Source organism: Anomalospiza imberbis, chromosome 15 (genome assembly GCF_031753505.1).
Source record: "Anomalospiza imberbis isolate Cuckoo-Finch-1a 21T00152 chromosome 15, ASM3175350v1, whole genome shotgun sequence".
Lineage (NCBI taxonomy): Eukaryota > Metazoa > Chordata > Aves > Passeriformes > Viduidae > Anomalospiza > Anomalospiza imberbis.
Window position 1 is genome coordinate 9756577 of NC_089695.1, and position 11519 is coordinate 9768095.

Consider the following 11519-nt stretch of genomic DNA (forward strand, 5'->3'; position numbering starts at 1 on the left):
GCAGCTTACTTTGTGTTCTTTACAGTTCATTGTTTTCTCCATTGGAAAAAGTTTATTTTTTTAGCCAGTCCCTATGTGAGATCAGATGTTCATCAGTGTTCTCCCCTCTCCTTCCAAGGACTGAGTTCACTGAGCTGTTTCCTGGGAACTGTGCTCACTGTGGACACTGCATGGTCATGAATGAAGGGTTAAAATATTCCCCTCTCTATTAATTTTGCATGTATTAAAGTCTAATATCTTGATTCAGCTCATTCTCCAGGGCATTGTCCAGGTCACCCTGGCTGTGACAGTAGGCACATCTCTGTCCCCCAAGCACAGGCTGCTTCATCCCCTTACTTTAGCATGCACCCATGCCCTTTGCTTGGGGAGGTAGGGCTGGGATCTGCCAAAGCATTTTACTGCACAAAAGATGAAAGATGTTGATGGTTCAAGGAGCAATTGTCCATCTGTGGGTTGATCACTAATCCTTAGTCTCCCTCAGTTGGTTGACGGATGGCAGGCTGATTATATCTGCTGCCCAGTCTCTTTTCCTTGAGGATCCTGGAAAAAAATCCCAACACAAATTTACAAAGCTCTGTATCTCACCAACAGACTGAGAAAAAGAGAGAGAAACCAACAGAGGCCACAGACATCAGGAAGGATTTGTTCTTGACTCTGTGTCGTTGGGGTGCCCATTTCCTGCCATTCCACTGATTGATCTCCAGCTCCATCACAAATCTGGAATCAGAAGCTGGGTCCTCAGGCTTTTTCCTCCTGCCCTGCAGCAAAGGAAGGGAGGCAGCTTCAGTCAAAAAGCCTTGGCCTGAGGGAGAACTCGTGGCACAAACCAGAGGGAACAGGATCCCGAGGAGCTGTGTTTACCCCAGAAGTTGGCTCCAGCAGCCAGGCCGTGCAATGCACATGGAAAATATGCAAGCTGGGAAGTGTCTGCTGGCTCTGGCTCTTTTTATGCTCTGGACCATTATTTTTTGCATAAGCACCTCCTGAAAATATCAGAAAGAGTATTGTGCTGCCAATGAAGATCTTTTGGTCTGCTCTGAAGGACTGTGAACTGTGATGTGAATGTAGTATAAACCAAAGAATGAGACTGGGTGAAGCTGGAGCTGTGCAGTCACGTTTTGACTTAATGTACGTACTGGGAGCCTTTAGTGTATTTACTTGGCCATCGCTGGGAATGGACCATGAGAGTTTGTTTTTGCTGCTAGAAGTGGTGTGGAGTCCTTGGGTTCACTTCAGGAAAATCAAAGTGTCTGACTAAACCCAGGATCTGTCACTTCAAGAACAGATTTTCAGCTAACAAATGCTACATATGCACTTTAAAATTCCTTAATTTTGAGTGCTTTGCTGTACAGTAAACAAAGTTTTTGTGCCTGTTTTCCTCTATAAATATTTATTACAAAGTTGGTGGCTACTGGTTGAATGTGAATACTTGTTGTTCCCAGCATTTTTGGACATGACGTACCAAAGATGTGCATGTGGTTTTAATACACAGTAACTTTTTACTGCTGGAAGACCTTGGATTAAGATCAGCTCCAGGAATTGCTTCTACAAGAAGAGAGTTGGATGGACTTTTGTGCGCAGAAGGTTGTTAATCAGAGGCTGTTTTGATAAAGATGCTCGTGAATAGGATTATAGAATGGTTTGGGTTGGAAAGGACCTTTAAGATCATCTAGTTCCAACCCCCTGACAGATTGCACATGGGGACATGATTGTAAAGATTTCAGACTGACTTGTGAGTGTTCCCTTAGTGGGTGTAGCAGGGATATCTATTAATACACCAAATTTTCCGTAGATTTTGAAAAAGATTTGTGTCTCCTAGTGCCCATCCGTTCCCTGCCTGCCAAAGCTTTGCACATCAGTGTTTCTCCTTTATGCAAACTGGATGAGGAGAAGTTACATGTGAAATGAATCAGCAGTAGCCAGCAATGTGTGTGGGCTACATGGCAAAATGCTGGATGCCAGATGAGGTGAAATAGAGACTCCCTATTCTCCTCAACAAGGAGAAGGTAAGATGCCATCATCCTTCAGGAGTATGAGCAACCTCTCTCCATAAAACCAGTCTACTTGAAACACAAAACAATTATAATTTAACAAACCATGTTCTGCCAGGAAACAAAATAAAGAATTTTCCTGGATTTGCTAGTGAGAAAATGAGTAGAATATATTTTAATCTTTACCAGATTTCCCAAATTCTGGAGGAAGAGAGTGGAGCGTGCTGTGGACAGGCTGGTGAGGGGCCTGGGGAGATGATGGCATGTTGGCATCTCGCTGCCAGACTGCTGACACTGTGTATGGATTGTGGTGCCACCAGTCCAGCCCAGCCTGTGCCTCTGCCACTGTGTGCAGGGTAGGAGATACGGTGGGGAGCATCTTAAGCCAGGATTGAGTACTGGCAGGAAACATAATGTTCAACTCTTTTTTTTCCTCCATTTAGTGGGAAAGTTACAGCCCCGACTTTCTCACAGCATTAACCCTCCCCGGGCATTTTGTGGGATGACAAAGTTTGGCAAGGTTGGAGAATTTGTGTTCTAAGACTGTGTGGCCTCACTGGAGGCATTTGAAGTCCTGGGAGCCTGGCAAAGCTGTCTGGTCATGCCCTTAGCATTTGACTTCTGAGAAAGCCTGGAGAAGGGCAGAAGTCTGCAATATATAGAAGTGCAGTATTTGCATCACTATCCAAGAAGAGGGTGAAAAGGGACCATAACTCAAGGTAAAACATGGCCTTAATCTCACTGCTGTCACAGACAAAAATCCTTGTTATGTTCAAAGAAAACCAATTAATCTCTAGTGCATTTGTTCCTCCTTCCCCACACCTACACTCAGTTGCTTTTTACAACTGTAGCTTTAGGACACTGTAAGACACACATAATCCTGCCACTAGCAGAATGCAACAGGTAATAAATTACACTGTATAGAAGCTGTTCCTGCAGCTTCCATAACTTGTTTGTGCTTGTTCTGGTTGTCCACAGCCTCTCCACTACATTGGCATGCATGGAAAATACCTGTTGTGTTTTAAAAGGAGTGTCTGGAGACAAGAAATGAGCAGTGTGGAGACGGGAGTTAATACATCACGTGTAAACAGGTCTCTTTTGCTTTCTTTGCTTTGCTATGTGTTAACAGACCAAAAAAGTACCCTTGACAACAGATGGAAAATGAGTCCCAGTATTACCAGGGGCTCCAGCAAAGATCATGGCCCATTGCACAGGAAGGATGCGTTCACTTCCAGAAGATCTTTCAGCCTAATTTAAGCCAGAAAACAGAAGGAAGGTAGATGAGGAGGAGGAGTGTGGGGGAAGAAGAGATAATGCCTCCAGGAAAGTCATTAAGGAACACATGCCTTCCTGACTTTATGTCTTTTAAAAGTACATTTTCTCTCTCCTGTTGGGCTTTGAACCTTTCTGAGTTTATTTAGGCTATTGCAAACTTGCTGACTTAGGAAGCAAATAAGCCTTAGGGATCAAAGCAGCTGGTATTGTTGGAGGTATTGAGGGTGAAATAACACATTAGCAGAAAGAGAGCTGAGAATAAAAAGAGAAAGAAAATCCAGCTTGATTATTTTGTTCTCTTTTGCTTTTAGCCTCCATCCTAGCTTGATCCTTTTCATTTGAACGGGTATTAATTTTCTTTGTGTTTATTCCAACAGCATAAATATTTAATGGTCCTAGATTACAGAGTTGAAACATGACATTAGTTCCAACCTTAAAGATTTGTGCAGGGTCTCTTCCTCACATTTAGATGGCTCCCACATTGCAGGGAGGAACATCTCCCATCTCTGCGGGAGGAGCATCTCAAGCTCTATTTTGAGCTAATTTTCTTTTTTTTTGGTGTTGTTTGAGGCTCAGAAGACATAAACACCTCACCCACTCCCAGTTGTTCTGTTGCTGTTTTATGGTGACATGCTGTGACAGAGCAGTAGCTCTGGGTTATCAGGGAGACTGGGGCATGCAGGTTCATGAGCCTGAATGCTCTTTGCTAACTCCAGCAAGCAGGCCCTGGGCTTGGGAGCTGTGCAGAGCATCAGGCATGGAAAAATCCATGCAAATGTGGTAAATGTGGGTTATGTGTGCAAAATGAGAGGATCAGTGCAGATATGGTGAAGTTACAGGCACTAGTTTTTGTTATGCAAGTAGACAGATATTTCCCTCCTCAATTGCTTTCCATCCTAGACAGAAATACAGAGTAAGGAGCTTTGGCCACTGATTTTCAGGGTGCTAAAGTGAAAAGTAATGGAGATTGCAGTACTTAGATCTCTGGAAATCAAGTCATGCCTTTAAAAGCCCATATATTAATTTAGATGCCTAATTTCAAGCCCACAAAGTGGGGTAAAAAATGAAGGAACTTAATTATGATGATGTCAAATGGCATAACAGTTGGTAAAATTGGAGACTGAAGCCAGAGCCAGTGAGATATCAGATACAGTCTCTCCTCTGGGAACAATGCAGGTTTACCAAGGCAATCAGCAATGCTGTGGGAGAGGCCATCTCCAAGGTCTGCACAAGGCTCTCCTACCTCTCAAAGGATCAGAGGAATAATGAAAAACAATCAAAATTCAGACACCCACTCAGCCTTGTCCACTGCTCATGGACAGAGCAACACAGCTCAGTCACATCTCACAACAACACAGCTCCATCTGACATGAAGCTGACAGCACTTAAGTGGTTTAATTAATTAAATACATCAAAATGTAGAACAATGAAAAGCACTTCAGACAAAATGCAAAGTGTGAGATGATCTAAAGAAGAGACTTGCATTAACTGCTAAGCTCAACCCATGGAAACAGCAGGTTTTACAGGAGTTTACAACTCATGTAATTGGATGGTTTTGCTGAGCACAGCAGCTCAAGTGATGTCAGAGCCCATCAGGATCCTCTGCTTCTCTTTTAAATCCATTTCTGCCCTGGGAATGAGAGCTGTAAAAGGAGCTGAAAATATTCATTACCAAAACTCATAATTCTAGCCCCAAAATGTTCATGGTGATTTTCTCTGTTGGTTTCACTGGGGTTTGGGAAGTTGCCAGCTGTATTATGTGATAAGCCACAGCCAGTCACCATTGACAGAGGAGTCACAAATGAAAGTGTAAAGGACTGTCCATTTCCCTTATCCTTCAGCCAAAAAAAGGCCTTCAAAACTTATGTGCTCTGCTCTAAAATCCTTTCAACCAAATAACATTTAAATCTGAGTCTCACAAGTGTGATTTCACAGCATTAATATGACACTGCCATTAGCATGTGGAAGTGTATGTGACATTCCAGTGCATGTATTTATAGGAAAAATGGGACAGATTCACAGCTTGTGTAAACCACCAAGTGCCTTTTTATGGCTCTCCTCTAATTTATGCAACCTGAGATATTCAGGCAAACTCAGTAGCCTGTTCTTCAGCCACTTATAAAAATTATTATATCAAAGTAATTTCTCTAGAGAGTCAGAGTGAAGATATAGCAACTTTTCCTTTTAGCTGAAAGATCTAAAACATTGCTGAAAAAATTGTTTCCAAGCCATTCAAATTATTAGGCTTTTTTTTTTCCTTCACAAAGGGAAGGAAAAAGAAGTATTTATTTATTTTACTTAAACCCTTAAATTATTTCTTCTAGGAAGTGCTGAAAAAAAATACATAGGCAATTTTGGAAATACTCAAACTTCTTTTTAGAAATACTGCCAAGTGAATTATGTTGCTAATATATTATTTAAACATATTAATCTATTTTTGAGAACTGTTTTAGAAAAGTATGAGGAAAAAAAAACTCCCCACTGATAACGAGAAGCTATTTTCTGGCTGTTTCAGATCACTTTGGGTTGAATTCTGTATGTGTTCGTTGTTTGGGTTTACTTGGTATTTTAATTAATTAATCTCACCTCAAAAAAACCTAAAGTGCAGTTTTCAGCAAATTCATTTCATTGTGTTTCAACAGACAGGGCATTAATTACTTTTGTAATTAGAAAAAGAAGCATGTGGGGAGTAAATATGCTTTCACCTCTTTTGGATGCTTAAAAATACCTTCTTTTAAGAGGTGTTGGCAAAGCTCAGAGCTGTGGGGGATGTGACTGAGGAGCTCCCTGCATCCTTGGGATCCCGACTGTGCAGGAGCGATGCTGCTGCACCACACCACCCAGGCTGCAGCCTCAGCAGGTGGGAATTGCAATTGGTTTCTTAAAAATCCAGGCTTTCATGGCAGCATTAAGAAGCCTTTTGAGGGCAAGATAGCCCAGGATTGGTTTCATCACATCAGTGTGTTCTGCAATTATGTGTTAGACTTAGTCTATAAATAAAGGCAGTAGGAGCCAGTGATCCATGAACTTCTCTTTTGTCCTGGTAGCAAAACAAATCATAAATATTAAAAATTGGTGAGTCTTGCCCTAACTGTCATAAAATGGGCTAAATAACCATGAATGTAAGTGAAGAAGTTGGCTGTCTTTTGATTTTGAGCTATCAGGCTAAGGAAGATTTCCACTGTACAACCAAAAGGGTTTGGGAACAGAGGATTAGTGTAATCCCATTACTGCAGACTGAGAAATTAAAAATAACGGTAATTGATTGCAACTGGACCAGGATCCAATTGAAGCAATGAAGCTTCCTATGAGTAAGGAGCATCTTCTGGGATTGCTTAAAGTTCTCATCGTTGGACTCCTTTCCATCTTGCCTACAGAGGCAGACGCAGAAAGCAACCCAATGCCAGTTTCACTTCTGTAATTAAGATAAAAACATTACAGGCACATTACATGGCTTTAGTGGCAGGTCAAAACACCATGTCCCCACCAGGATGGTCCATCCTGGAGGTATCAGCAGAGGGGTGATGAAACAAAGAGAGCTTGAATTTGGACTCAACCTTTCTAGACAAATATGGTAGAATTTTCACCTTTAATCAATCCCGACCTGAGCCACTCTGTCCTGTGAGAGGAAAGGAGCCTGCCTGACTCTTGGCTTCTTCCTTCCCTGAAGCATGGCCTAGGCTTGACTAGAGGAGCTATTGGTAATTTTTATTCTAGTCATTTACTCCTTTTTGCATAGTCTGACTCCACAGTACAGATGCTAAAGGCACAGCTGTTTACCATTTTTTACTGGTCAATCAGTGAACTGTCCCCTGGTAGGTTGTCTTTTTTTTTTTTTTTTTTTTTTTTTTTTTTTATGTCTAACATCTTCTGGCAAAATCTCTGTTGGTTTTCTTATTTTTTTTTTATTCTGCTAATTAGTCACAGTGCCTGAGAAAAGACATGGAATGCTCCAGCAGAAAGATGTATGTGTCAGCTGTGGATTCCTCCCTGTCACCTTCGCAGCGAGGAGGCGTCTCAGCAGCTGTGCTACAAACACGGGCTGCTCTGCTGTGTGGTCCCTCTGCTCTGTCCCACATCCCCTCTTGGATCTGCCCCAGCCTGGTGCCTCCCCTGGGCTCATCCTGCTCCTGCAAAGAGGTACTGGAGCTCTGCACCTCCTGCTGCCCGTGCTGAAGCCGCAGAGCACTGTCAGAACATGAGAGGTGGGAGTGGGAGTTTCTCCAGGCTTTTGAGACCATTTGGGAATCATCATTTTCCAGGAAATATGTTTCAAATGCGGTCCTTCCGCCACGGCCCCTTCTCTGACAGCCGGGGCTGCCGGCTCCCTGGAGCCGTGGGGAGATCCTGGTGCCTCCTGGACGGGACAAGGGAGCTGTGTTGTGGGTTATGAACTGAGCCAATTAACCCTGGTCATTTAGGAGACAGCACAGGGGTTCCTGTGCTTGAGCTCCACACGTTTCACAGAGCCCTTTGATATGGGCAGGCTGCAGTGTTGTCCCTTCCTTCAGCTTTCCTTGTCAGCTTTTGGGATGCATCCCTGAGAAATGGAGCTGCAGTAACAGCACTGCCTGTCCCCTACACCCAGCACTGCAGGAACACCTTCCACTAAAACACACCCCAGCCCCATCCAGCCTGGCCTTGGACACTTTCAGGGATGGGGCAGCCACAGCTTCTCTGACTAACCTGGGCCAGAGCCTCTCCAACCTCAGAGGGAAGAATTCCTCCTAACATCTATACTAAATCTCCCCTCTTTTAGTTTAAAACTTTCCCCCCTTGTCCTATCACTATTTGCCTGTGTAAATAAAGCTCATTCATGCAAAGAATTCTTCTTTCTCCTACAGTATAGCTACAGAAAATCAGACTTACATCACCTTGATAGAGAATAGAAATTTAGCTGCTCTTCTCCACAACATAGATATGCAATATATGCCTGAGATTTCTATAGAGGCTGATACAGTTTTATGTAAGCCTCTGATAGTAGCCACATCAAAAAGAAATGTTTTGAAAGGCTTTTTTTTTGGTGTCCTCTTCTCTTGCACCCCTTAAGTGAAAACGAGCAGATAAAACTAAACAGATGATGTTTGCACAGTCTTGCTGAAGCTGGGAGTGGGTCTGGGCAGTGAAGATTATCTCCAGATCCCAAGTGCTCTAATGGCTTGCAGGGATGCTGGCCATGGAAGCCGCTTCTGTGGCTGTGCTGAGAGCGGCTGGCTTCAAAGCAGGGCTGGGAATTGGTTCCTATTCCACACAAATTAATTTCTCCCTCCACAGTGGGGCTCTGTGCAAGTGCAGAAGGGTTCACAACATGGTGAGGGTTCACGACATGGTGAGGGTTCGATGAAATGGATGAAAGGAGACTATGAACACATTTCTGGATTCTACTGGGGCATGTCTTCATAATTCCTCATCTTCTACTATTTTAACAGGTTCCCAAACGTTTATTTGGCCATAGAGTGTTTATCTCCTGTTGCCAGCTCTTCAAGTTTGTAACTGCAATGTGTTTGTAAACTGTCTCTCTTAAGCAATGACAGCCTTGACCAAAAAGTGATATAAAAATAATTTCTTCATTAAAAAATATTGTGTTAGACAGATGATAAAAAGGTGGTATTAGAATTTACTAAGTCTTTGGTAAACCAAAGTGTGATTTACCAGGAACAAATCAAATAGTTCCAGCAATCCAATGAAATCCTGTGACAATGTTTGTGTTGACCAGGGCACCAAGATAAGGGTTAAGGTATTAGATTATTTTTTTAAGAGTAAATGGGATTGTCCTTTCTGTTCCATGAGACAGGTGAGGATGGGATTTAAAAGGGTTAATTATCTCATTTAAATGAAAGGAGACAAGAAGTCCTTGCTGTTACATCAGGCTTCCCATATCTGCCTCTGCTTCTCTTGGTTGCTTTTGCTCCCCACAGCTCTCATTTGTGAGGCTGAGGCAAATTTGGGCACTGGTGCTAAATATGGCACTACTGACACATGCATTGCAGTCGTAGGCGTCAAACCCATCCAGGGCTGTCCAAGAGGTTTATCCTACATCTAACAACTTCTCTGCAGAACAGCTGGAAGTTTCTGTCCCTGCCCAGCTCAGCAGGCTGTAACCATGCTGGGACCCCAGTGAGAGCACAGCCAGCTCCCCCTCTACAGCAGCTCTTCTGTGTGTCCTTCCTCCTGACTGAGTCGTGCTGGGTGGTGCTGGGCCCCTCTGTGTGCCCCCATGGTTACAGACGAGCCTCTTTGTTCAGTCTTGGGTAATTTTCCACTTTCCAGACCCTCCTCCATGCAATAAAGTCAGTGTGGCTTCCAAGCCCAGCCCCCTGTTGGCGTAGGGACTGTGTTGCTGCATCCTGCTCCCAGCCCCTGGCCAGGGCTGAAAGTCTTCTCCAGCATGGGGGATCTGCATGGCCACATCAGGAACAAGCCACGTGTCCTTCTACTAAAAACACAACCAGAAATCATGAGTTTTATGTCACCCCAGACCACTGATTTTCACACCAGTTTGTCTTTTCTTTTTCAGCGAGGAACATCAGACATCCCAAAAGTGGCTCCTCCAAACTGCCAAGAAATCATAAAGTCACTCTCTGTTATGTGCAGTGCCTTATAGCAAAGGAGTTGCTAATATATATATCAACTTTTTAGCACTTACTCCTTTGTTTTTCACACTATTTTAGTTCTAATCTCCAGTCTAAAATCCCTGCCTAAGTTGCCTGTTCCAGCCTGGCTGGAAATTTCAGGAATTGCAGAAACCACCAAGTTATCCCACTGAATACAGGGCATGTTTCTGGGAAGAGCAAAACAGGGAAACACTGTGGACACACAAAGGAAGAGAAATCCTGGGAAAAATTGCATCAGTGAGCAAATCTTCTGGTATCCATTAAAAGGTAATAATTCTAACCAAAGGATGGGGGATTTTCCTGATGTGAAATGAAATAAACATCCAGAAATGATTTGTGTGTGTGCTCAAATTTAAATTTAGAATTGTATTGAGTACGTTGTTCAAAGGCCCTTTTATTGTCAGGGTAGTTTGGCTATAATCCTCTCTTGAGAAAGAAAATCCCTGCACAGAACATGGCCTCACTTTGCTCAGCCCTCACCATGCAAAAAACCACCACGCTGGGATAGTAGGCAGAAGACCTTTCCCTTTTTTAATTACTGCTGTGGTCCTGGTAGATGCACAGCATCTCAGAATTGAATTTGAGGATTTCTGTGCTAGGTTTGTCTTGAAGGTAAATATGGATAGTCATGGGATGGGTAAGAGCTGAGGGAGATCCCTGCCTGATGCCTGCCATGGAGCTGGGGGATTTCCAGTTGGAGGGGGCTCAGTATCCAACTTTCAGACCAGTTTTCTATTGGAAATGATGCTTCAGCTCTCCCAGCTTTGTCATTTTGAGGCGGGTGTAAGTCATCCAAACTTGTGTAAGTCCCCAAACTGCATCACCCCAGCAGCAGAGCTGGGCTGACAGCAGCCTGCCCTGACCTGGCTCTGGGGTGCTCAGGCTGTCGCTGTTCTTTGATGAGTTTTTTCCTCTCTAAACCATATTGTTGCAACTTCAGTGCCCAAGGGCTTTTCATTTAAGTCAAAATCCAAAAACTTCTGTGACCTATTCCTCTTAGGAGGTCAGGTTTCAGACAAAGCTGTCTGTATGGCAGCATTTAGGTTGGATACAGGGTTTTGAAATTGCTGCAGCATTTTTTGTGCAATTATATTCAAGAAACTATTACAAAGCAGTTATTTATGAAAAGCAAGCTGGCTCATTGTTGAGGCTTTTTATTTCACTCACTTCTTGATTAAAAAAGGGATTTTTGAGCATCTTGAAATACTTTCCTGAGTACAGAGGAGCTTATAACTGAAATATGTGTGCTCCAAAGTAGTAAGGCTGAGGTCCATGCAATTAAAAAGACATTGTTTGTTAAAATGTTTGTGTTTGCTGAGTACAATGAGGACTTTGTGCTCTTATTAAAGTCACAAAAATAACCATTAATTTTATCCTGGCCCCACTCCAAAAGTGAAAATCAACTCATGTCTGTCATTAACTCAGTGTGGCATCTGAGTTGCCACACTCATATGGCACACAACTCAGTTGCCAGTAGTTGCTGGGATCTCAGGTGCTTGATTCAAACTCCCACATGAGTTTGAATATTCACATACATTCAACTGCTCAATGTTCCTGTCTGCAGTCTCCTATTACAGTGTGCCCACTGGAGACCTCCTTCACTGAAAAACATGGTATTTTAATCATGCATGAGCCTTCA

At 43.1% G+C, this 11519-nt stretch overlaps 1 long non-coding RNA gene across 1 annotated transcript; it reads left to right on the forward strand.

Moving 5' to 3' along the window:
- The first annotated feature begins 355 nt into the window (after positions 1-355).
- Positions 356-6097, forward strand: LOC137482820 (uncharacterized). Its single transcript, XR_011004230.1, has 3 exons — positions 356-2710; positions 2970-3082; positions 5913-6097. It is a non-coding gene; the product is annotated as an uncharacterized lncRNA (long non-coding RNA).
- The last annotated feature ends 5422 nt before the right edge of the window (positions 6098-11519 follow it).